This window comes from Dioscorea cayenensis, chromosome 2 (genome assembly GCF_009730915.1).
Source record: "Dioscorea cayenensis subsp. rotundata cultivar TDr96_F1 chromosome 2, TDr96_F1_v2_PseudoChromosome.rev07_lg8_w22 25.fasta, whole genome shotgun sequence".
Lineage (NCBI taxonomy): Eukaryota > Viridiplantae > Streptophyta > Magnoliopsida > Dioscoreales > Dioscoreaceae > Dioscorea > Dioscorea cayenensis.
Genome location: NC_052472.1, coordinates 10,700,884 through 10,725,774, shown reverse-complemented (window position 1 = coordinate 10,725,774; position 24,891 = coordinate 10,700,884). Strand labels below are relative to the sequence as shown.

The window sequence follows — 24,891 nt, the reverse complement described above, 5'->3', positions numbered from 1 at the left end:
TTTCAGTTGTTGTATTGCTCAAATGAGGAGGCACCACTGTGATTTGCAAATGATTTCCTACATATGGTTATGTTTTGGCTGGAGTACTTGGGAGGAAAGCCAGCATGTCCTTGTTGCAATAAAAAAAACATGCTATTATCAATTAAGGAATGGTTCCAAAACTTGTTCATGGGTCATCACCGATTTTCACCTGATAAATCATAAATGGCGTGGACAAACACCAAAGCAACTCTAGATTGTAAAAAGAAAAGTTAGAGCTCCACCAAAATAGTTAATAAATGGGTGATGATGTTCTTAATCAACTTCGCCATATAAAGCAAAAGTAGTGTTTGGGGAAAGTAGAGAGAAGAGGCAAAAGCTCTCGCGCAAGGACTGCCAAGCATAATTGGATAAACACACACAGTATATTCTTTACTCTACCCTATTGGCATAAGCAAAAGTTGCATCATAATTTAGATGTGATGCATATTGAGAAAAATATTTTCAACAACATATTGGTACACTTATGGATATTAATGATAAAACACAGCGATACAGGCTTTTCGACACACACGTGCTAGGGCTTACAAGAGGACGGTATCGACAATCATTACATCCAAAACAAGTTAATGGCAAGATGGTATTGCCCACTGCTTGTTATATGTTATCGAATGATGAGAAAAGTGCCTTATGTCAGTGGTTGCAACAAATCAAGTTTCTTGATGATTACTTAGCAAATTTATCAAGATGTGTAAATGTGAAAGATGGTAGAATTTCTGGAATGAAAACACATGATTATCATGTGTTCTTGGAGAGATTACTTCCATTAGCCGTGTGGAATTTATAACCTCATGTTGTTTCCTATGCTTTGATGGAATTAAGAATATTTTTCAAAGTTTTGTGCTCTAAAATTTTAATAACAAAAGATTTGGATCTGCTATAAGAGGAAATTGCATTAACACTTTGAAAGTTGGAAAAAAAAATTTCCACCTTCATTTTTTGATATAATGGTACATCTTCCAATTCACTTAGCTTTGGAGGCTAAAGTTGGTGGCCATGTGAATTACCGATGGATGTATTCCATTGAAAGGTATATGTCCACATAACTTCTCATGACTTGCATTTTTTAAATCAAATTCATTTAGATTTTAACTAGTGTTTTTTTTGTTAGATATATGCACAAAGTTAAGGGGTATGTTCATAACAAATCACGACTTGAGGGATCCATTACTGAAGGATATATAGCGGTGGAATACTTGACATTTTGTTCTCGATACTTGCATGGTATCGAAACAAAATTTAATCGTCCAGAATGAAATTATGATGGAGATTTATTATCTAGAAATACCTCATCCTTGCAAATTTTTTGTATGGTTGGCCAACCTTTTGGAAAAGTAAATATGGAAGAGTTGAGTAATGATTTACTAAATGCGGCTATTATCTACATCCTCCAAAATTGTGAAGATGTTCAATCATTTATTAGGTAATGTAACTTCATTTTTGTATGCATATTTATAATATGTCATTAATATAATTAATTTTGGAATTTTTTGTATGATTTTTATAGTGAACATAATAACATCCTATCAGAAAAAGGAGTTAGAGATATTGATGAGATTCACAAATGTGAATTTTCTTCCTGGTTTCACAAACGAGTACGTTAATTATTTTATTGTAATATTTTGTTCCCTAATTCCATAGATTGAAAATTTATTAAAATTTTAATGTACAATATACTACACAGATTAGTGATGTATATAATGAAAATGATGAAGGAACAGATATAAATATGCTTGCTTTGGCACAGGTCTTGAACGAAGAGTAATTTGCTATCTAGGCTACAATATCAATGGGTTTCGTTTCCACACAAGAGATTGAGATGAAAACAAAAAAACTCAAAATTGTGGTGTTATGGTTAAAGGAGAAGGAAATGACGGAGAGCTATCATATTATAGAATAATATTGGATTTAATTGAATTTCGTTATATAGGAGGGAATAAAGTTACGTTATTTAGATGTGACTGGCATGATACTTCTTGGAAAGGTATTAGTTATAGAAAAGATCGTTATGGGATTGTTAGTGTCAACACGGCATGAAAACTACATACAAATGAACCATTTGTTTTGGCATCTCAAGTGATTCAGGTTTACTATATTAAAGGATTGAAAGATCCTACTTGGGCTATTGTCAGCGAGATAAAAAAGAAGAAGAAATCTTTATGAAATTCCAGAAAGTGAAGAAGAGTCATATCAAGAAGAATATGTTGTTCATGATGTATGTGAATCACATTCACAAGATGATTTTGAAGATAAAGATTGGAATAAGCATGGAGTTGAAGATATGATAGTGGACTAATTGAAGCTTGTCACATATTTATTATATACCTTTTAACATTCTTCATTTTGGTGAGTCATTTTACCTATTTTTTATTTATTGCTTTGATCTTGATCTTGTTATGTTAGCATTAATTAATATAATTTCTGAATTATCATTTATGTTATTCTCTTGTTTTCCTTTACTTTCATGTTTGTATTAAGAATTAATATTTGTTTTTCTTTTTTATAGGATTATATTGAAAATGACAAGGAAAGGAAAAGCACGAGTTAGAAATGATGCAAATTCAGAAACACAAAATAATCAAACGCCAAACCAAGTAGATGATGACAATGTTGAAATTAATCTTGATTGTTCATTACCATCATCTACTCGAGCTTCAAATGAAATATGTTTTCTTCAGCACCTCCAAATAAAAGACAAAAAAGGTAATGAAATAATATTTTTAATTTAAATAATTTATCTATTGAACTCTAAATATTTTTAAATTCATGGATGACTTTGTTGAAAAGTTAATGTGAGAGGAAAGGCTAAAAGTGTCAAATCAGGAGAAAGTGAAATTCTATTAAGAGTAAGTGAAATTCTAATATTGTTTTAGGTTTTTAATTCTATTAAGAGTAAGTGAAATTCTAATATTGTTGGTATGCATGAAGCACAAAAGTGATAAGAATAAAGTTAATCAATCACAATCTCAAATCATTCATACTACTGGCAGAGTTTCGATGGTCAAGTATAGGAGTGACATGGTAACTAATATTTGCATTCAACTACTTAATATTTTCTAATGGATACATGTTTTATGCCTTTCAAATTGATCTTTTTTTTATTACCTTAGGTTAAAGAGACAGGTTCAAAGCTAGGCCCAATTGATTGCTTTAAAAAATTCCACACTAAAAGGATGGAGAGAGTTGGGCTACTGAGAAAGCAAAAGATCTATGGGTATAAATGTTTTCTTTTATATCATTTAAGTCTTAATATTGTAATGAGTATTTATAATTATTTTTTTCAATGTCAGGATCAAATGGATAATATTAGATCAACAGCAACATCTAAGGGATTAATAATAAATGAATGGGAAATATATCGCAATGTTACAGGAGATCCTAGTCATGGTCTTGTTCTTGGATTAGGTATAGGTATTAAAGGAAAAGATGTGTATGGTAGTAGTTCCTCTCAACCATGTAGCAAAAGATGCAAAGAAATTCAAAAGATGAAGGAAAAAAGAATGGGAGGACCGTTTCAAGCAAATGAAGTCTACAATTGATAAATTGCAATAACAAGTATCCGTTATGGTTCAAGTAATGTTGCAAAGTTTGGGATTATCTAATATACAATTAGCTACACAGGTATAATAATATAATTTAATGTTTTTAATTATCGTGTTTATATGATTTTTAGATTGTTGCTAATGTAAAGTATTATTTATATGTTATTTTAATTTATTATCTCCCATTCTTTTTCCACTTATGTTATCTTATTCATTTTCCTTTAATACTATTATGTTTATAGTATATACAAAATCCTATAGTTAACTATCTCATTACTAATATTATTTAATACTCGTACCAAATCTATATGCATCTTTGGCTTTAATGCAAAATTTTCCTTTTAATAGTGTACTATCAAATTTTAAATTGTTTGCATGTATTATGTTTGTGTGTAGGGAGGTGATAATGATCTTAGGGATGTGATAGCTAATTCTCAAGAAAATATAAGGGATGTCCTTCATGGCAATACTAATGAAAAAAAATGGCAATGAGAATAGCTTGGAGGAATATTCCGAAAAAAGATGATGATGCCAATGAAAATAAAGATAGTTATGAAGATGACGATGATTGAAGATTTAAATATTTTGAATGTTTCCAACTCTTACTGGATTTTATTTTTTCAAACTTTTATCTAGTTAATGTTTTGTAAAAGTCTATAACACTTAATTCCTTACACTTATTTAGTTTCATGTTTTATAGTTTTATTGTGTCATTTTTTTTTGTAGAATTTTATAATACTTAATTTTGTTAGATATGAATCTATGTTAACCTATTATTAGGTTCTTATGTTAAATTGAGTCAATGTTGTGGTAAATGAGTTTGTTGTGTATAAGATTGTTATATAATTTAAATTATATTGTAATATAGGATTCAAATTAATTAGGTGTATGCTATCCATTTTTCCATATAGCATTTGAGACGACTTGGTCACAAAAAAAATTTATTTGGATGGACACACAAAAATATTCATTTGCAAGCAATACCGATTGGTCACAAATAACACTTATTTGTGACAATACAAAGTTAGTAGCAAATAATAAGTTGTTACAATGGCTTATTCTTTGCTGCAAATAATACCTTATGCGATGGCTTACACTTTGTTACAAATACTATTTTTTGCGATGGCTTAATCTTTGTTGCAAATAATACCTTTTGCGATAGTTTACTCTTTGCTGCAAATATTATCATTTGCAATAGACAATATGTTTTCACAAATAATGCCTTTTGAGATAAACAATATGTCATTGCAAATAATATCTTTTGCGATGAACAATATATCATCGCAAATAACACTAATTGCGACAACTAGTTACCGTTGCAAAAATATTTCATCTCCTTAATTGGTCGCATTATTAATGTTTTTGTGACTAGATTTTAAATTCTTTGCGATGGCTTCATGTTGTCGCAAAAACAAGTTTTTGCAACAAACCCCCAGCTGCTGCATCCAACATCTACTTTGTCGCTCCATTCAATCCATTGTAAATAATTTGGATTTGCATCAATTCGACAATTCCATGTTGGGGATATTTTCTTAACAACTCCTTGTATCGTTCCCATGTGTCATACAAGGTTTCAAAGTCCATCTGTCTGAATGACAGAATATCACTCCTCAACTTTGTGATTTTCGTCTGAGGAAAGTAGCGGGTTAGGAATTTCTCTGCCAACTGTGCCCAAGTAGTGATCGACCCTTGCAGCAAGGAACTAGCCATTGCTTGGCCTTTCTCGCACTGAGAAAGGAAAGAGTCATAGGCGAACCGCATCCTCAGACACATTGTTTACCTTGAAAGTATTACAGATTTCCACAAAACTCGCTAGATTAGCATATCTGTTGCACCATTTGTATAAAGTTGGGTTTCAACTCGAAATTGTTCATCGCCACAGGAGGATGAACAATACTAGACCCTGTTCCTTTCAGGTTCAACCTTGCATAGACTGAGATATTTCTCAATTCATTCCCTGCCATTTGTTCATCCTGTTCGACCTCAACACTCATCTCCATTGACCCCTTGTTACTAAGATTCACTTGTCTCAATCTTCTATGTAGAGTTCATTCTAATTCTAGATCAGATCTTGCAAGCTGAGATAAAGAACTTCCTCGAGTCATACAAGAGTACCTGCAAAACAAGTCAACAAAAACAAAAATTAAAGCCAAAAGACAAATTAAAGAGTGAAATATGCACAAAAGTAAAGAAAATGGCTAGATTACTAAAAATGTAAACTTTCTCAAGGGTTGCCAGTCCCCAGCAACGGCACCAAAAACTTAATACACCCCTTACGTATCCGCAAGTGCACGGGTCATATAAATAGTATAATGTACCCGAGTAGGTCGGGTAGGCGAATCCTCAGGGACTAGTATAACTCTCGATACTTGCTCTATTTCTAATATCTAAACAAATCATGAGATCGGATGAAAACTAATTTAAGAAAATAAAGAAATGCGGAGATAAAGAGGAAAGAGAGACAAGGTTTGGGTTCAAAAGATAGAAATGGAAAGGACAATGCTCCAGATTAATCTCCTCGACAAATGCAATGACTAGGAAATGGATACATGTACATCTCCTTGGACCGTGCTAACCACCTACGGAAGGTTTGGTAATGCACGACCTCACTCAAGGCTCAGAGCCGACTCAACCCCTTCCCTAATGTGTGCCATAGGTAAATGGAGCATTCAATCACCATCTAGACAGTGGATACCCAACTAGGGTTAACATGCTTCTTGACTGTAATTGCGACTATGGGGAACATGCACGCCACATCAATGCTCATACAGATAGCGACAATTCCCACGTCGAGTTAGCAACATACAAACATCAAGACAATTAACACAAAAATAAACAATCAAGATAAACAAAAGGGAAATTACAAGAAAATTCAATAATCAAAGCAACTAAGTTAATACATCACAAGCCCAGGTTCATAATTCGGGGCACCGAATAACAGTTAACCCCTCATGGTTCTACAATACATCAAAGAAAAGCAACAAGATAAAGAAATGTTATCCATAAAACTCCTTTCTTGCTTCACAATCCTTGTCAGAGAGCAATCTATGATGGCATTGCTGGCATTCCTCCTTTTCCAAGATAATCTATCTTCTCAGATTTAGCCCTAAACGGTGCCCAACTCTCCCCTAGCCCTTGTCTCCAAAGAGAAGGAAAAAAATCCCCTCAAAACCTAAAATTAGGGTTTAAAAATACCTTTCCCAATGCAAGTGCGGCCGTACTATTGAACGTGTTTTCCTTTGGATGTCTTGGAACTTGTTCTTGGCATGATTGCAACCCATCCTAAAAAGTGCACAGGCATAAGCATGCATGTGCTTGTTGTCCATTCTCGAAGAACACACTGGTGCTAAGAACCCTAGAACCATGCTCTTTTCTCTATGAAAATCCTAGTAAAGTGCATGGGCGTAAGCACGCCCATGCTTCCTACCTATACTTCAAGAGCACGATGGTGCTAGGGACAGTGAAACCGTGCTCTTTAGTTTGCTCAAGTTCCATTGAAGTGCTTCCAAGAACGGGTGTACGTGCTTCCTTAGTTGGGCTAAATTTCTCCAAGTCCTGAAAAGTACATGGTCATAAGCATGGGCATGCTTCCCTATCATCCTTATCCTTAAAAGTGCAATCCAACTCCATTTCACACCAGAATTCATCTCTATTCATTCCTTTCAATCTAAGACTTGATTATCTGCATCATTTAACAAATATACCCAAGTAGCATCGATTTATAATAAAAGAATGCGAAAAGGACAAGAGAATCATGCGATAGGGTATATAAAATATTTATATAAAATGCACTCATCAATTAGGTCATAAATGATTTGAGGCTAGCCTATGATTTCAACTTGTGATTATTGTGTTGAAGATTTTATTTGTGTAAGTCATTGATAACTCATGTTTTAATTATTGATTTGTTGAATTCTTGGAAAATATTTTAAATTTTGTTATTAGTATGATGATAACTGTTTAAGATGCTTTATTACTCTATTATGTCTATGTTGTCACCACTCACTGAGTAACACCTGTTACTCACCACTCTCTCTTCCCCTTTCTCAGATTACAACATTGGATTTTTTTTATGTTGGGTAGTCATTAGAGTGACTTGTGTCTCCTCCATAATCTAGGTTAGTTTATATGTTGGCATGTAAATTGTATTGATCTACTAGACCATATTTCTATGTTATGTCATTTTATTTGTACTCTTTGGACTTTGGGTGTATTTTAAAACTTGGCTTACATTTCTATTGATGTTTCTTGCATTTTTGGTCCTCAGAGTAGGGGAACCCTATCATATTTTTATTGTTGAGTTTGTCTTCTTTTTTTAGGTAAGATTGTGATATTAGGTTTATATTGAGCCTTATGGTGACTCGGATGCGGGGTAAAGTAGGATCCTCCTCTTGTTGCTGTAGCGATTGCCACGTACCCAGCTGGGTTTGGGGAGTGACATCGTCATAGCACCTATGTGTTAATTATATTAACTAGGATGTCATATGCTTCTTTAAATGGTTGTCCTCCTTGCTAGCCCATTGCAATTTCTCTATTACCCTTGCATATTTAATCCATAATTAGCTTAGACTTAATAGATCAAGGAATCAACCTTGTGCAATTTAATAGAGCACAAGTCAGCGTCATGTTAATTTAAAATATAATTAAACTGGAAATATTTTAAAACATATCATCAGTTAAACCTGTGGATCCATTACATCTACTGGGATGTCATGTCCTACATTAAATGCCTGACTTTCTTGCTACCTACATGTATTTCCCTTATGTCCCTGGTATACATGCATGATACATACATAGTTAAGAAGTATATAGCTTAGACTTAGCACATTAATAGTCAGAGTTACCTGATTTCTATGATATCTTTTATTATAACCTACAACAATACATATGCCAAATGTTATCCTGACCTTTTTCTTACTAACTTTCCCATTGGTGAACCCTCTTCTTCCTCCTAAGGAAAGTCTTCCTACCTATTCTCCTATTCACTAGCTCAAGTGGTATCATAGGCCCTTGGTTACTTCTAGGCCAAGAATCCCCATCATGTGTGGGGTTTAAGCTGTGTCCATATGTTAGTAAATATGTGGTAACCTTATAGCATTCATATAGGTAGTTTACAAAAACCATCTTTGTTGTAATAAATAATAGAAACTACATGACTATAGGGCACGCCCACTCAGTTGAAACAACCTACAAGAACAATTTCCTCCTTTATCAACATCAAAGTAACCATCAAGCCCAGAAACCTGGTACTTACTCCACCCTGATTATGTTGTGTTATAGAAATAGCCCATTTGTGTGAAATTTTCTAGCTTCTTAAGTATTCGAGGGCCATGCATGCTTGTGATTTTTTTTATGCATACCCTTCTCTTTTGTATTCTTATCATCAATTGTGTCCTAACTAACTCATTCATTGTAATTATACCCTTTGACATAGTCTTAAGAATCAGGCTATTAAAACATTCGCCCAAATTATTCAACAAGATGCTACATTCAAACTGTGCATGAAAATATGACCTACTCCAATGGTGAGGAACTATTTTTTCATATAACCATAGGCACCTAAATACATCCTTGCTTGTATGTTCATTGGCTTCTCATATGTAGGAGGATAAGTGACCTTACCACAACTTCTTGGTCTTTGAGTGCCTTTCCTCTAAACATTTTCCTAAAATTAGTGTGGATGTGTCTAACATAGAACCTATGTTCACTGTGGGAAAATATTTCATCAATTGCTTGAATTAAGCCCTAATTTGGTTAGTTAGTGGACACACCATCACCTACAAAGAAAATTACAAACTGTGGGGGAAAAATTAGGCAATGAACATACATGCAGAAAAAATTAATGCAAAATTTTAGCTCAAGACACAAAGAACCAAATAAAGTAAGAGCTTCATACCTTCTGTCTAGCACTCATAAATGCCCAGTCGTGGCTATTTGTATTTCTAAGGTCCATGACCAATAGCTGCATGAACCATTGCGAGCTCTCCTTGCTTTCTTTGTTCACGACAACCTAGGTAATTGGGTAGATACAATTGTTTGCATCTATGGCAACTACTGACAATAGTCACCCTCCATATAGGTCCTTTAAAAAGCATCCATTCAGAAAGATGATGGTTTTGCATCTTGATAAGAATCCTTTCCTAAATAGAGCCAAGCACACATAAATTGCCTCGAATTTTAATGTAGTTATAGAACTAGTTTTAATAAGCCCTAGCTTGTAATCACACAATCTATGAATCTATGTTTCCTTATCACCATTTATTTGTCTTAAAACCAGATAGGATATAAAGGAGAAGAAACATAGCACTGTGCATCCTACTTTTGCACTGTTGACGGACACTTATTGTTGGGTGATTTTTATAACAAGTATACGCTATCGCAAACAAATAATATACTGATAAAAGATTATCATCCCATGAGGATTGAGTTTATTAATTACCAAAATTACTAACCCTAGCTCTACTTGATTAATGAGATTGAAGAGATTTAATTTAGAAAATCTAATTCAAGGACTAGAGAAAGATAGTAAGATGAGAAGGAATCAATGTCAAGAGATTCTAGGGTTTCCGAGTTCACCTAGACTAATTCCACCTAGATCATATAGTTCAATCAATCAATGTTTGTTTCTTATGTTGTCATCAAATTTTCTTAAATTACATATTGATCTTTCTCAAGCATCAATAGCATATTCTATTAGATAAGTTAGCATCATCTCTGAGATAACTATGAACCCATGGAACTCATTGATGAGATTTGCATGTGAACAAGTCATCAAGTAATACCTCTCACGCAAGCACGAGAGGGTCATATTCCCTGAGGTCCAAAGAGATGATATTACTTCCCCCTAGATGGTACTGTCCAGTCTAAGAAAGGTAGATTCAAAACAAAATAAGAAAACTAACAAGAGAGATAACTATAGACAAGTTGGACTAAGGCACACTATATAAGCACATTAAGGAAGCAAATAACAATGAAAGATTGAGGCCCTCGAGCGAGGATCCCCTCGGGACAACTAAAGCTAGAAAGGATGCTAGAATTACAAAAGCAATGATAGTTTTGGGCCAAGAGATATCCAAAAGTAGGTTACCCCGATAGTCACGGCGATAACCCCTAATCCCATATAAGTATTTGGCTCGGAATCTCTTCTGACCAAATTCTCCTACGATTGCACTACGCCTAGGGAAATCTCTAATTAGGGCCGATACTCAATACCTAGATGTGGCCCTAATGGTTGAAGGGGTATGAAATACCTGATGGTCACGGCGTATTCATACATAAATCCCTTCCAAGCTAAGTGAGTCTAGTACAAGGGCGATAGTCACGCAACCAAGTACAACCTAGAAGTTGAATCGTAGAGTTCTCATGAAAAACAACACATTAAAGAACATAAAGCTTGAACCACAAACCAAACCAAAAGTACTAGAAGCAAATCACAACATCCATACAAGAAAGTTCATCCCAAGGTTTACCAGATGCTCGGTGACCTTGGGAGTCTAGTTCAACATGAATAACAAAGAAATCTCAAGATACATATGAAACATGAACAAAACCAAAGAAACTCCCTTGAAATGTTGATTAGAAGACAGTGATGAGAGCTTGTCGATCCACGCTGGCAAACTCCTTGTTGATCTCCTTGATAGCAACCTTCTTCTACCCCTTGATCTTTCTCCTCAGATCCACCTTCTCTAACCCTTTGAAGCGCTAGAAGATGATGGTGGAGAAAGGGTGGCCAAAGACCCTTTCATTGATGCCCTAAATATGTTTTTAAACTCATCCGCTTGAGCCTTACGGGCTCCATACAGGGCGTATAGAGCCCGTGGAGATTACAGCCGATTCTGGGTGACATTTGATTTGGGTGCTATAGTATTTTGCTACATACTGACGCATGGAGCCTGCTCGGTTTTCAATCGAGTTCCTCCAGCACCCAACTCTTCTGTTATAGTGCCCGCTTCGGTATTAGAGCCCAAAGATGCAGTTTTTGATGCCGATTTTTTTCCAATTGCATACTTGAGCTCCACTCGGCTTCCTTAAGATCTGTCACACAAATATAACCAATTTAAACATACAACGGGCATCGATTCAATCAAAAATGCATGCTAGTATGTATAAATCATATATATAAATACATACATTTAGGCTCTTATCACTCATTAAGCTCTAGAAATTTATAATGATGCATACAATCTTATAAATATCTCTATCTTATAATGATTGTACAATATTTTTTAACCAATACCTAATTCAATTATCACCTCTCGGTCTCAAATAAAATTATTAATCATGCAATTGGTGATCAAGCAATCACAAGCATTAAGCATAGATTAAAATATCCAACATAGTCTTGAAACAAGCATCAATTAAATTAAATAAACATGAATCTAGGATTTCATAGTCTGCTACATTGCAGCCCTAGAAAAAGTATTTAGAACATAATAATTACAAAGCTTGACATATTAACAAGGGTCATAATCAAATAAATAAAGAAAAACTAAATACTAAAGCTTGGTTATAAATCCCCGCCGAATCTTCACTCCCGGCCTTTTGATCTTTGAAATTCTCCTCAATTTCTCGTCTCAACCATAGCCCCTTTTATAACTTAAAATCGGGGTAGCGCCTAGGCGCTATAGTTTCTGTTTTGCACCTCTTTATTTTGCAGTGGCTAAGAATTGCATGTTAGCGCCTAGGCGCTAGATTTTTTGTTTTGCTTGTTGCCTCTTTGTTGAAATTTTACTCTTCTTTTCTCCAATTTTGTGCTTCTTACATGTTCTTCCTTCACATCATTCTCTTTCTTTCCAACAATACAATAACAATAAGATTAAGAGTAAAATTAGTTAAAATAATTCAATTTAATTCATAATGAGTTAAAGAAGGTCTATATAGTGAGTGCAAATTATACTCATCAAATACCCCCAAACTTAGAGTTTTGTTTGCCCTCAAACAAAAGAAAGAGAAAGAAAAATATCATAAAACAATGCAATATGATTAACGGCAACATTAAGTAAAATTTTGGCCTCAAAGTTGGATTTTTCAAACCCAAAAAAAGGAATTTAAAGCATGGTTCACAATTTCAACTATAGGGTAAATCTTGCTCCATTTAAGGTTCCATATGTGTGTGTGTGTCCAGTCTTTGCTAATTCGATATCCTTTAACCCTTGTTCATTTATGCAAAAATAAGAACCCACCTAACCTCTAGTTGAACTCCCAAACTTATTTACTTATATATATTTCGTTGTTTTTTTTTCATCAAAATTATTTTTTAGAACATTAGCTTTCACACATCCTTTGAGGTAGGCCTTTCTTTTGATAGGGCATACTCAGTATCCGACTTTTCAGAAGCAGCTTCACACATCAAAGGTGGTAGCTCTTTTTGCTCTTTTTTTTAAACAAATGACTCAACTAACTAACTATAGTGCCTTTCAGGCTTTAGTAAGCTCCTAATTTGCATAAATGATCTCTTAGGATTTGGACAACTCAGTAAGCATAACTGGGTGTGCTAAGAATGTGAAGAAACCAAAAATAGAGCAACACAAGCACTATAGTCAAAAGAGAGACACATCTATTGTTTTTCATGGATTAGAAAGTCACTAAAATTTTTTATCATAGGCTATCATTGTTCCACAAACCAAATAACTTTTTTTTTCATTATTTTATAAACACCACCACACCCCCAAACTTAGAAGAAAATATTGTCCTCAATGTGAGCAAAGAGAAATAAATAAATGAATAAAAGGCATAAAATAAGAATAAAAACTCTCCTAAATGTCATGACTTTCATCTCTTTACTGTCATCCTTTGGTGGTGGGTGTTCTTGGAAGGTCAGAGCTTATGGGAGCTGAACTATAAAATAAAATAAAATAAAATAATAAAAATAAAATAAAATAAAATGTTAAAAATGCATGGGTTTCCTCCCAGCTAGTGCTTTGTTTAACGTCCTCAGCCCGACGACTCCTTTGTCATGGTGGGTTCAAGATGATTTTCTTTTTGCCCTTGTCAAAGCTCTACCCAAAATATGCCTTCATTCGGTGCCAATTAATTTTGAGAGTTCCTTTCTCTAGATGAGTGACTTCTGCAACACCATATGGTAACATCTTATTGATTGTGAATGGTCCACACCACTTCGGCTTGAATTTTCAATGCCTAACTTTTGTTTGCTTTTTATATAGCATCTTTATAGGCTTCATTCTGAAACTCATTGAACTTATTCAATTATAAAATATTTTTCTCATCAATACGAAAAGCAACAATCACTTTCTTGAGGATATTTATAGCATCAAAAATGTTGAAAGCCACTTTTTCCTCTTAGAACCAAAGACATAATTCTCCCTTTTACACATCAATAATCGCTCTCCCAGTAGCCAAAAATGGTCTGCCTAGTTTAATTGGTATGTATTTGTCTTCTTCTATCTCAAGTATAATGAAATCAGCTGGGAATATGAACTTATCTATCTTGACAAGAACATCTTCAATTACTCTCCTATGATGCTTTAATGAATGATCTGCTAGTTGCAATGTGACTGTAGTAGGCCACGCTTCTCCCAAGTTAAGTTTCTTGAATATTGATAAGGGCATTAAATTGATGCGTGCTCCGAAATCACACAGTGTCCTCTCAAAACACCACATTCCCAATCTCCTATGTTTGCCTTAAGTGCGGGAATCCCATTAGAAAAGACCAATCAAACCCTAAGCCTAAGGGGCAATCAATCCCTAATCTGGAAACCTAGTTATGCCTAACCTTTTAGAACATGCATAGATCTATCATGGCATGGACGTCATTAACATGGGGGCATAACCTCCTTATCCATATCAATAGTAATAATCAATTAAGAACATGCAATGATTACAAAAACTAGAACAATATATATTAATCAATCAAGATTCACAAATAATAACCAGGGGACCTAGACGTCCAATTCCCCTAGAATTAGGTTCTTATGAATCATAAAAAGCAAAGCATCAAAACACAAGAGAGTCACAAGACCAAATGAAGAATAAATAAGCCTTTAATATATTCCTAGACTTACTCCCTCCAATAGCTCTCTGAATGTTGGGGATTAGAGTTTCCCAAGGTTGTCTAGATGACTCGTGTCACTCGCGCTCCTATGATGATGATCCTTGAAGATGCCTGTTACGCGCAATCTTCTCCGATAATGCTCGTTGACATACTCTTGAGAAATCTGCCGAGATCCGCTGGAATATAGAAGAAACCCCGTCTCCCACTACATGGATCTCTAGAATTCCATCCACCCTATTTTATTCGGTGAAAGAGTCTCCCCGATTTCAGAGAAACCTAGGAGTTTTATAGAGTCAAAATCTGCCATGACCTCACCACGAGCGTTGTGATACCGGTGGTGAGTAAGTTGTTGCTTGGGCTCCAAGTTGTGTCATAGCACGATCCTCTAGGTGTTATGTGCCTTGATAACGACTATGATGGTATTCATAATGGCTGTTGTGAGGTCGTTGTGGCTTCTATGTTGTTATCGATGGGTTCATGTTGTCATGAAATTGATCACGGCAACAGTAAATGTAGACAACGGGCGTGGTAACTTATCATCATGCCTGTTTGTGAGCCGTAGTGATGACTTGATTTAGCAACTTGGTTCATTTCACTTTAAAACACCCCTGATTTTGCTTCTTTTTCTCTAAAACAGAAATAAAGGTAGTGGTGAACAAAAGAATGAAATTTCGTATTATTTTGGTGCAAAACATGTAAAACTCCATGCTAAATGCAGTGTAACTAATATAAAAAATATGATTAGTTTAGCATTTATCAACTGTTTACAACACTGTTTGAGGCTACTGTGTCTGAGCACTGTGCATAGCCATTATTCACAAGGAGAGATGGTTTACAACCAACGGCTATGCACGAACATTAATAGAATCCAATTCTATGGGTGTTCATAGAAGATACGGCCTCTCTCCAAATATTTAAAATTTTTAGAAAAAAATTATCAAATCCGTTAAATTCTAAACAACAAAGTAGTAGTAAAAGCCGTTAGTCCCAATTATTTGAGATCAGCTACACAAATCTTTCATTTCTTATTTGTTTTATCAAAAGTTAAAAGACTAATAAACCAAGTTAAGAGATAATCATTTGAGATGGTATGATCATGTCTTGAGATGACCATTAGATGCCCCATAAAAGTGTAAATGCTTTAGGTAGGAGCAGAGATAGACTTAAAAAATATTTAGTAGAAAATTTAAATTCTACATCCTCCAAATTTGAAATATGTCTAAATAATAACCGTGAATTTTACTATATATGTTTTTTTTATTTTAAACTTAAACTAAATACTTTCTTCTTTTATTAATTGTTGTATAATTGAACCATATATATAATCAAATATTTAATATTTTTAAAAATTTTAAACCGTTGGTGGGAAAAATATGAGAGGGTTTTTTAAAAAAATTATTTTCTTTTTTTTCACTCAAACATGTCTTTTAATTTTTCTCCCCTTTTACTCCAAACAAAGCTTTAAATTCCAAATCCTCTAAATTCGAAATATATCTCATAATGAATTTCACTAAGGGCTCTTTTGGTGGACAGAATAGGATAAAGATGTATAGAATAAGAGGATTAGATAAGAGTAGGAAAGAATATGAACCTAATAAGCTCTCATCCTATCCTATATTTGATGCACACTAGATAAGCCATCAAATAATATTTTATTATCTTGTCCTATATTTGGAGTAGACTAAATAATGGTAGAGTATGATATGAATAATATGCAAATAATCATAATTTCCCTTTATGATATAAATATATATAATTTTTTAATCTGTAATAATTTGGCCTATTTGTACATTAGTTCCTTTTCATAAATTATTAAAATAGATATATCTATATATATATATATATATATAACCCATAAACAAAGCCCACAAATGTATAATTTACTATATTACTAAAAGCAACTTACCAAAAAAATTACTGGCTATACCTAACTCAATGACAAAAATCATAAATGAAGTCATCAACATAACCAAGAAACTAAAGTAACAAACTCATTAGTAAAAAACTAAAGTTTTCAAATCATTGGCATAAACAAAGTGATATTAATTAGCTAACAAAGTGATATTACTAAATAACAAGGTCGTGCTCTTAACCAAAATAGATATTCTAAAAAAAATCTATATTAATGACTTACAATTGAGTTAGGGTAAAAAAGCAAAAGCATAAATTTTTTTATGGAGAAATAGGAGGGCAAGAGGGAGAGGAAAAATCCTTTCAATACAAGCCAATCCACTAAAGAAAGGTTAAATTATTTAAATAGTCACTCAACTATTCAATCACTCTTATTTGAGTGATCGAATAATAAAAAATTTCAATTTTTATCTTAACATTATATTTGCATTAAATTGGAACACTCCGGCTAAGTTCGTAAATGGCGTGCTGATGTGACATTCCACGTCATGCCCCTAAATATATTAGCAAATTAAATAATAGACATTGCTACAACCTATTTAACTAAAAAATAAAAAATTCAGAAATTAAATTACTTTCTATTTAAGAACCAGTTATATGAGTTGACTATCTCTAAAGTAAAGAGGGTTTTTATCTACATGGCATGATGATGTGGCAAGAGAGCATGACGTGGCATGCCACATCAGCATGTTGTTAATGGACTTAGCCTGTGTGACCCAATTGAATGTCAACTGTGGGCTCCTTTGTTTTCACCCGGCCTTTGATTAGGGTTAGACCGGTTAAAAAGCATGGATCACAAATCAAATTTTAATTTTTTTATATTTAAGATGATTGCGGGTTCATGACTCCGATTAGGGGCAAGCACCTAATATTAATTAACTCAGACAATGTCATGGGAACCTCCGATTAAGAAAACAAGTGTGAATGAGAAATAACTGAGCAAACATAGTAATTCTTTTTATTAATTTCAAAGATGCATATGAACACATGATCATAAGTGAGAATACAAAAGTAAGAGAGCTATTCTCTAAGAGAGGTTAACAAGAGATTTTTTTTTAAGAGGGCTATTTTTATCATGCTCTTCAAACTCTTTTTTTTAGCTGGTGCTCTTAGCTCCTATACTGAAAGTATGTCGAAAGATCCTTTTAACTCTGTGAATGTGACCCTCCTCGATTTCTATTTTTTTATATGTGGGTTTGTGTCTTGACATATCGCTTAGTTCTCAAGCTGCGGCCACTCTACATTTATGAGTTACCTACTTGGTCACCTTTACTTCTTTTGTCACTGAAGACTTTGGCCCCTTGTGCTTGTAAAAGCTCCAGCTCCTGGATTTGTAAAACTCCTCAAGTCTATAACTTCTTTGTGTCTTAAGACTTCGGAGTTGCATTTATCTTTTTCATGGTGCATTTAGGTCTTGACTCTTCAATGCTTTTGAGCCTTGACTATTAGGTCTTTAAGTTGTGACCCTCAACATGGTTAGGTCATTAATTTGCAATTTTGATTTTTCTTTTAAAATGGATTTTAAGCTATAATTATGGACTTGATTTCCGTTTGTTAAGCCACCAATTGAGTTCTCCACTTCATTTTCGTGAAAGAGACCTCATAATGAACTTCAAGAAATTTTTTTTTTGTCAACTTTTTTTAAATGAGTGTTGACGAGAGATATTTTTTTGTGAACTTTTCATTTTTTTAATCTTCTTTCCACTTCAAAATTTTTTTTCATTTTTCTTTTCATTTCACTTCTTTTACTCCAATGAGTGTCAAAAGACCTCAAAATGAGCTTGAAGAGAGGATTTGATTTTTTTATGAAAAATTTCTCTTTACCCCAAGAGTGTCAAGACTTCAAGGTGGAATTAGAGAAATTATAAAAAATTCCTCGTTACCCTAAAAAAGTCAAGACTTCAAGGTGGAATGAGAGAAATTATGAAAAAAATTTCTCGCTACCCCAAGAAAGTCAAGACTTCAAGGTGGAATGAGTGAAATTATGAAAAATTTCTCGTTACCCCAAGAAAGTCAAGACTTCATGGTGGAATTAGAGAAATTATGAAAAATTTCTCGTTACCCCAAAAAAATGTCAAGGCTTCAGGTGGAATGAGAGAAATTTCATAGAAAAATTTCTCGTTACCCCAAGAAAGTCAAGACTTCAAGGTAAAATGAGAGAAATTTCATAGAAAATTTCTCGTTACATCAAGAAAGTCAAGACTTCAGGGTGGAATGAGAGAAATTTCATAGAAAATTTCTCGTTACCCCAAGAAAGTCAAGACTTAAAGGTGAAATGAGAGAAATTTATAGAAAATTCCTCGTTACCCCAAGAAAGTCAAGACTTCAAGGTGGAATGAGAGAAATTTCATTGAAAATTTCTCCTTATCCCAAAAAAGTCAAGACTTCAAGGTGGAATGAGAGAAATTTATAAAAAATTTCTCATTACCCTAAGAAAGTCAAGACTTCAAGGTGGAATGAGAGAAATTTCATAGGATTTTTCTAGAGGAGGCCCTGCAAAAAAAATTTACCAAAATACCCTCAATAAATTCATCCATCATTCATTTTTATATCTTCTCTTTTTCCTCTTCCTTCATTTTTTCCCTTTCTTTTTCTTTCTTTTTCCTTTCTTCTTTTTTCTAAACTCACCCTTCATTTTTCCTCTTTGTCTACTCGCCCTTCATTTTTTTCATTTTTTTTCATTGTTTTACTCTCCTTTCATCATTTTCTCCTCTCTCTTTCTTTTATTTTTTTCCTCTTTTTTTCTACTTATCCTTTCATTTTTTTTAATTCAAACATAGAAGAAGCAAGCTGTGCATTGGATGGACTATAAATATTTGCACCAATTCTATACAATGGAACAGAAATAAAAGACAAATAAAGTCTTAAAAAAAAGTTCAACTAGCTACTAAGGCGATGTCCTATATTTTTTGGTCATACGATTAAATCAATGACTAGCCTGTAAGTTGATATTAATCTGTACACATTGCTAAAAATGGGCCTCCTCTTGTTTGTCCACAATCAGCTTCACCAACCTCTAGCATCAAACCTTATATTTGCACCACCATCCTAAAAAGACTAATAAAGGAATTCATAAGTTTATTACCCTTCATTTTAGCATGACAGTGAGAAGCTATCTATGCATTAGATTATGAAAGATGGAAGGAGCCTTATCCTTCGGTAATTGCATATAAGAGCTTCTTCTTCATATGTTCCTTGGATGAGTGTACTGGCAACTTTACATAATTGTGGCAAGTCGTCACACTTAGCAAGTCCATATCGACATGGTTGTTACAATGCTTGCGAACAATTGTCATTTTTGGGTTGAGAGCAGCGAAGCCACCTAGAGGTAATCGAGGAGATCCAGTCACAAATTGCAGGAAAACTCATCTCTGTTCACATCCAAACTCTTATATGATTTCAAGTAAACTAATGACCGGAGGACTGTTGGTTGTGTAACCATGATCAAACTTGACATGATCGAGAAGCTCACTTAGATTCCATGTTTTTCCCACTCCCCACATAGTAGCCCGACCAGAGTAGATAGGGCTTGTAAGAATCAAAATAGCAGGTAAAGCGAGGGTAAGGACTGCCGGAAACGTTGAAGACAAGGTAAAGAGGGCAGCCAAGAATAAGGGAAAATGAGGAGGGAGAGGAAACGACCTAAGGGATTGTTGAGGTATTTGGAGAACCAGGAGAGTTGGGATTTGGGTTTGGGGACGAAGACCTTATCATGATTGAGGGAGCCGACGATGAGAGTATTTCAAGGAGAAGTAGGGCCACCATTAGGAAAGAGTGGAAGATGAGGCCGACGATATCGTCGAGAAGAAAGTAGTCAGAGAAGGCATGGTGGTCGCACTCGTGAGCGATGACCCAAACGACGGTGAGGATGGAGCCTTGAATGATCTAGTATAGAGGCCAGGCAGTGAGGAGGAGAGGGACGGCGGGATGGATTTCTTTAACCGACTTAATGTGAATGGAGGCTTGTCGACGAGGACTCGCCGGACGGTGACGTCGTTGAGTTGGGTTGAGTTGTGGTCCTCGTCGAAGCGAGATCTCATCCGGCCACCACCGTCCATGTTGTTGTTGATGATGCTGATGATGCTCTTGAGAGAGAAGACAAGCCGGCTTCGATCGGTGGGCAAACGAAGAGAGAGAGAAAGCATATACGCATAGTTCGGAGCTCACAACAAGAGAAAGAGAGAGAAAACAAGATAAAGAAAAGAAACCCATGCTATGAATGCATGCACGTGCATGGTTTCTTTTCTTTAAATGCATGGAGACATTATATGGATTTCCTTTTAAAATTTCATGCTAATATATGTACATGTAACCAGTTCTCTTTAAATGCATGCAAAAATCATATAGAATAATAATTAATTTCCTTTTTTTTAAAAAAAAAGACACAATACCTCCCAATCGTTCTTTTTTTTTGTCTGTCAAAGCTCTCTATGTCTTCTTCTTCTTCTCTGTTCTTTCTTCCTTCTTCCCTTCTCTCTTCCTTCTCAGTCTCTCCTTGTTCCGTCTCTTCTCTTTTTTTCTCTTTTTCTCAAGCTTCCTGTCCCTTCTTCCTATGTCACGCCCCGAACCCAGCTCTATGGACCGTGGACGTCGACAAACGGCCATACACCTACAAGGCCGAAACCAAGTAGACATACAAAGCCTCAAAACCTGATCCAAAACAAGTGGATTGCAAAAACAATAAAAACTTATTCATATAAAACATAGACCCACAATAAACAGGACTTATTACATGCTAATCCTCGACGATTGCTTAGCGATCCCTACTAAGCTATCCGCTACTCAACTCTACTCTTGATCTGAAAAGATATTAAACAACAAATTATGAGCTTAATAACCCAGTAAGCACCCACTAAAAATTATAAGGATCATTTACAAAAATCATAAATTATCAAAATCAAAATCAGAAATCAAATTTATTTCAAATAAACACAGATGTCAAAACCAAGCATATACGTCCCCTAAACAACTATTGCCAAAACAAAATAACATAACTCATATATTTATCCTTGGTGACCCGAGCCAGAATATCAAAACTCATAAGTTTACCCTCGGTGACCCGAGCCAGATTTATCAGAGGCCGCTTCACCTACGGAAAGCGGTGAGAAACTATAGTTTCGATATCAGAGTACATGTCGACACGGTCAGTGTTTAACCCCCAGTGACAGGGTTATTGCAAAGTTAGTTTGGGGACTCCGAGTACTGTGTCAAAATGTTTCATGTTCACATAACAATAAATTGTCTAATTCATATTGGGCAAAATGCAAGTAATTTGCAGTCGCATGATCCCATTTTTATCATATCAAAATAAACCAGTTATTTTAATCCAAACATGAAATAATTTTAAAAAATAATAATAATATTTAATCAGAAATTAACTGAAAGATATCTGAAATTCAGAATTGAAGTAATACATATTTAGATAAGCTGTCTAAATTTTAGAACTTAAATAATCTGAATTTAAATAGATATTCAAACCTTTCAGATAATTCTAATCCAAAATAATATATCACTAACTCGAAATTGCAAATAATTTAAAGTAATTCCGAAAATAATAATAAATAAATAATTCAAAATATAAATCAAAATAATCAGTATTTTTTTCTCAAAAATCCCAAAAGTTCACAAAACTAGAACTTTCAAGTATATACATATAATAGGATTTATATGTGGGATACTTACCTGATTAACGCCCAAAAATACTCCTAAACCTTACACCTTTGGAATGTCCTACATTTGGGAAAAGATCCTATTTGCTTTCAAATAACAAATCGAGACTAACAAGCAATAGTATTAAACAAAAAAGATTTTTAGAAAGGTACAAATGCAAAAAAGTTCAACTATTATTTTACACTCCCAATGTGATTGCGGGGGTACAATAGCAATTACCCTAGCAATTACACTTTTGAAAGCAATTACACTTTTAGAGTGGGTTTTAGTTCTCTTTAAATGCATGCAAAAATCATATAGTAATTACCTACTCTAAAAGCCATATCAATAATTCCAATGTGATCAATGAGTACTAAAACCCTCATAACTTCACATACACTTTTCCAAATCACAAATTTTAAAATTCTGGGAAAATTAGACACCTACCACTATGACATATCCGAATTTCACACAACTTAGAGTACTACACAACTTTATATTATTCAATTGAATGTCCAACTATTTATGCAGGCTTGTAATTCAAATGTATCCTTTTCAAATATGAATATCTCTCAATACAAAATTTTTAAAAGCAATAATATTTTTATGTGCAATCAGATAACTCAGTAATGCATCACTATCTTATTTTATGCTATACCAGATACAGCATCTAAGACCATGAGAAACAACAAACAAACTTCAGATTCTGCACAGTAATATCATTAGGAACAACTACACTAATAATGCTATAACTTTTAAACAACTCATTCAAAGAATCTAAATTTTTACAGGTATCTAGAAAACATCAAACTCTATAACTTTGTTATGTTACTCTTCTCCAAATTTCATGTACAGGACCATCAAATTTTCTAAGCAATCTTTATGTTTTCTGCAGAAATATTATTGAGCACACCTAAAGAAATATGATCATATCTCAGAATTTACATGGATAAAAATTCTGAAATTTTGCAGAGTCAAAGATAAAATAGTTCTCTATAACTTTTATTATATAAATATAAATCTAAATCAAAACTAAAAACTACAAAATTAATCAAAACCGGCTCAAGGTCTGAACAGAGATCCTGTCTGCACCACCTGCGTCTAAAAATTTATAATTTATAGAATACTACTCCAAAAATTCTGAAATTTGTGAGAAAGCTAAACAAGACCTCGATCTACAATTTTTCTATTCTGGTCCCTTCCATATTCTATCTCTAGATCTTCCAAATAAATTAGGGATCTCTACTATGCTAACAGGAAATTTCAGAATTTTATCCTCAAATTAAAATCAAATCAATTCTCACCAAACCCTAACTAGTAGTACGTCACAAACAAGCATAAGGAAGAGCAAAAACAAAAATAACTCAGAACCTTACCTCAAAAATAACAGTGAAACGAAATCCGTGATGACATGACTCTTCTCCCATCCTAGCCACTGACACCACCTGCAAATAGGGAGATGAAGAGATGAGGCAAGTCTCTCTCTCACCCTTTTTTAAAAAGGATCTAAAACCAAAGAAGGTGAAGAGTCAGCTAGGGTTTCAAAACTTAAAAAAATGAGGTGAAAAGACGGCTAGGGTTTTGAAACTAAAAAAACAAAAACCAACAGCTACGATTGAAAGTAAAACCAACGGCTAGGATTAACAATAATAGCAATGGCTAGGATTTGATTAAAGGGTGGGGCTCACATCTTAGTCCCCCGAAAATCCTCAACACCCCGAAGAATCTCCAACTCTCGGTAGATTTTTTTTTAAAATTTTGAATTCAAAATTTCCGATCCTTATCTATAATCTCCTCCTTATTTATATATGTTGTTTTTATATTATATTATTTTTTTTAATTTCCCTCTTTTTCTATTATAATATATATATATTCTCTTTCCTCTTCTTTTTTATATCATTATTATTTTTTATTTACCCCCTTACTTTTATTTGGATTAGGACACTACCCCTTTCTCCCCTTTCTTTTTTTTTTACTTGTAGGAGAAAATGATTCATCATCATCATTATCATTCTTTTTATTTATCTTTTTTTTGTTTGATTTTAATTCGAAGTAGAATGCCAAGTTCTTAATGGGATTGGAAATGAAAATTTTCCCTAAAGTTTTGATACCCAATTTAATTTTTTTATAATTCGGTGATTCAAATAGGAGTGACCAAATAGTTAGATGACTATTTAAATAATTAGGGTACAAGGGTAAAAAAGTTAACTTTTTCTTATCCTATCATATCCATTTTTATCCCAATCCTCAATAAGATAACACTATCATATTCTATTACCTAAAGATTAGACTAGAATATCCTATCCTCCCCATCCTATCCACAAATCAGACCAAATATATATATTTTTATTTTTTATTTTAAATTTTAATTAAATACTTTCCTCTTTTAATAATTGACGTATAATCAAACCATATTCATTATGTGATCAAATATACAATTTTTTTAAAAAATTATTATAACAGTTGTTTTGAAAATATGAGACAAATTTTTTAAAATTATTTTCCATTTTTTTAAATTCAAACATGTCTTTAAAATTTTCTCTCCTCTCCTGCCAGAATTTAACTTCCAAATCCTACTAAATATATATTTTTATTTTCAATTTAAATTTAAATTAAATGACATTTAAATCAAATTATAATGAGAATTTAAATATTAAAATCCTTTACTTCCTTTTTCCCAATATAATATAATATTAATTTAAACCAATCTAAATTTCTTGTTAGTTAATAACTCTTTCA

At 33.7% G+C, this 24,891-nt stretch overlaps 1 pseudogene; it reads right to left on the bottom strand.

Annotated features, from left to right (window-relative positions):
• Positions 1–5,629: 5,629 nt before the first annotated feature.
• LOC120272455 lies at positions 5,630–20,594 on the bottom strand (annotated as a pseudogene).
• Between the last annotated feature and the right edge of the window lie 4,297 nt (positions 20,595–24,891).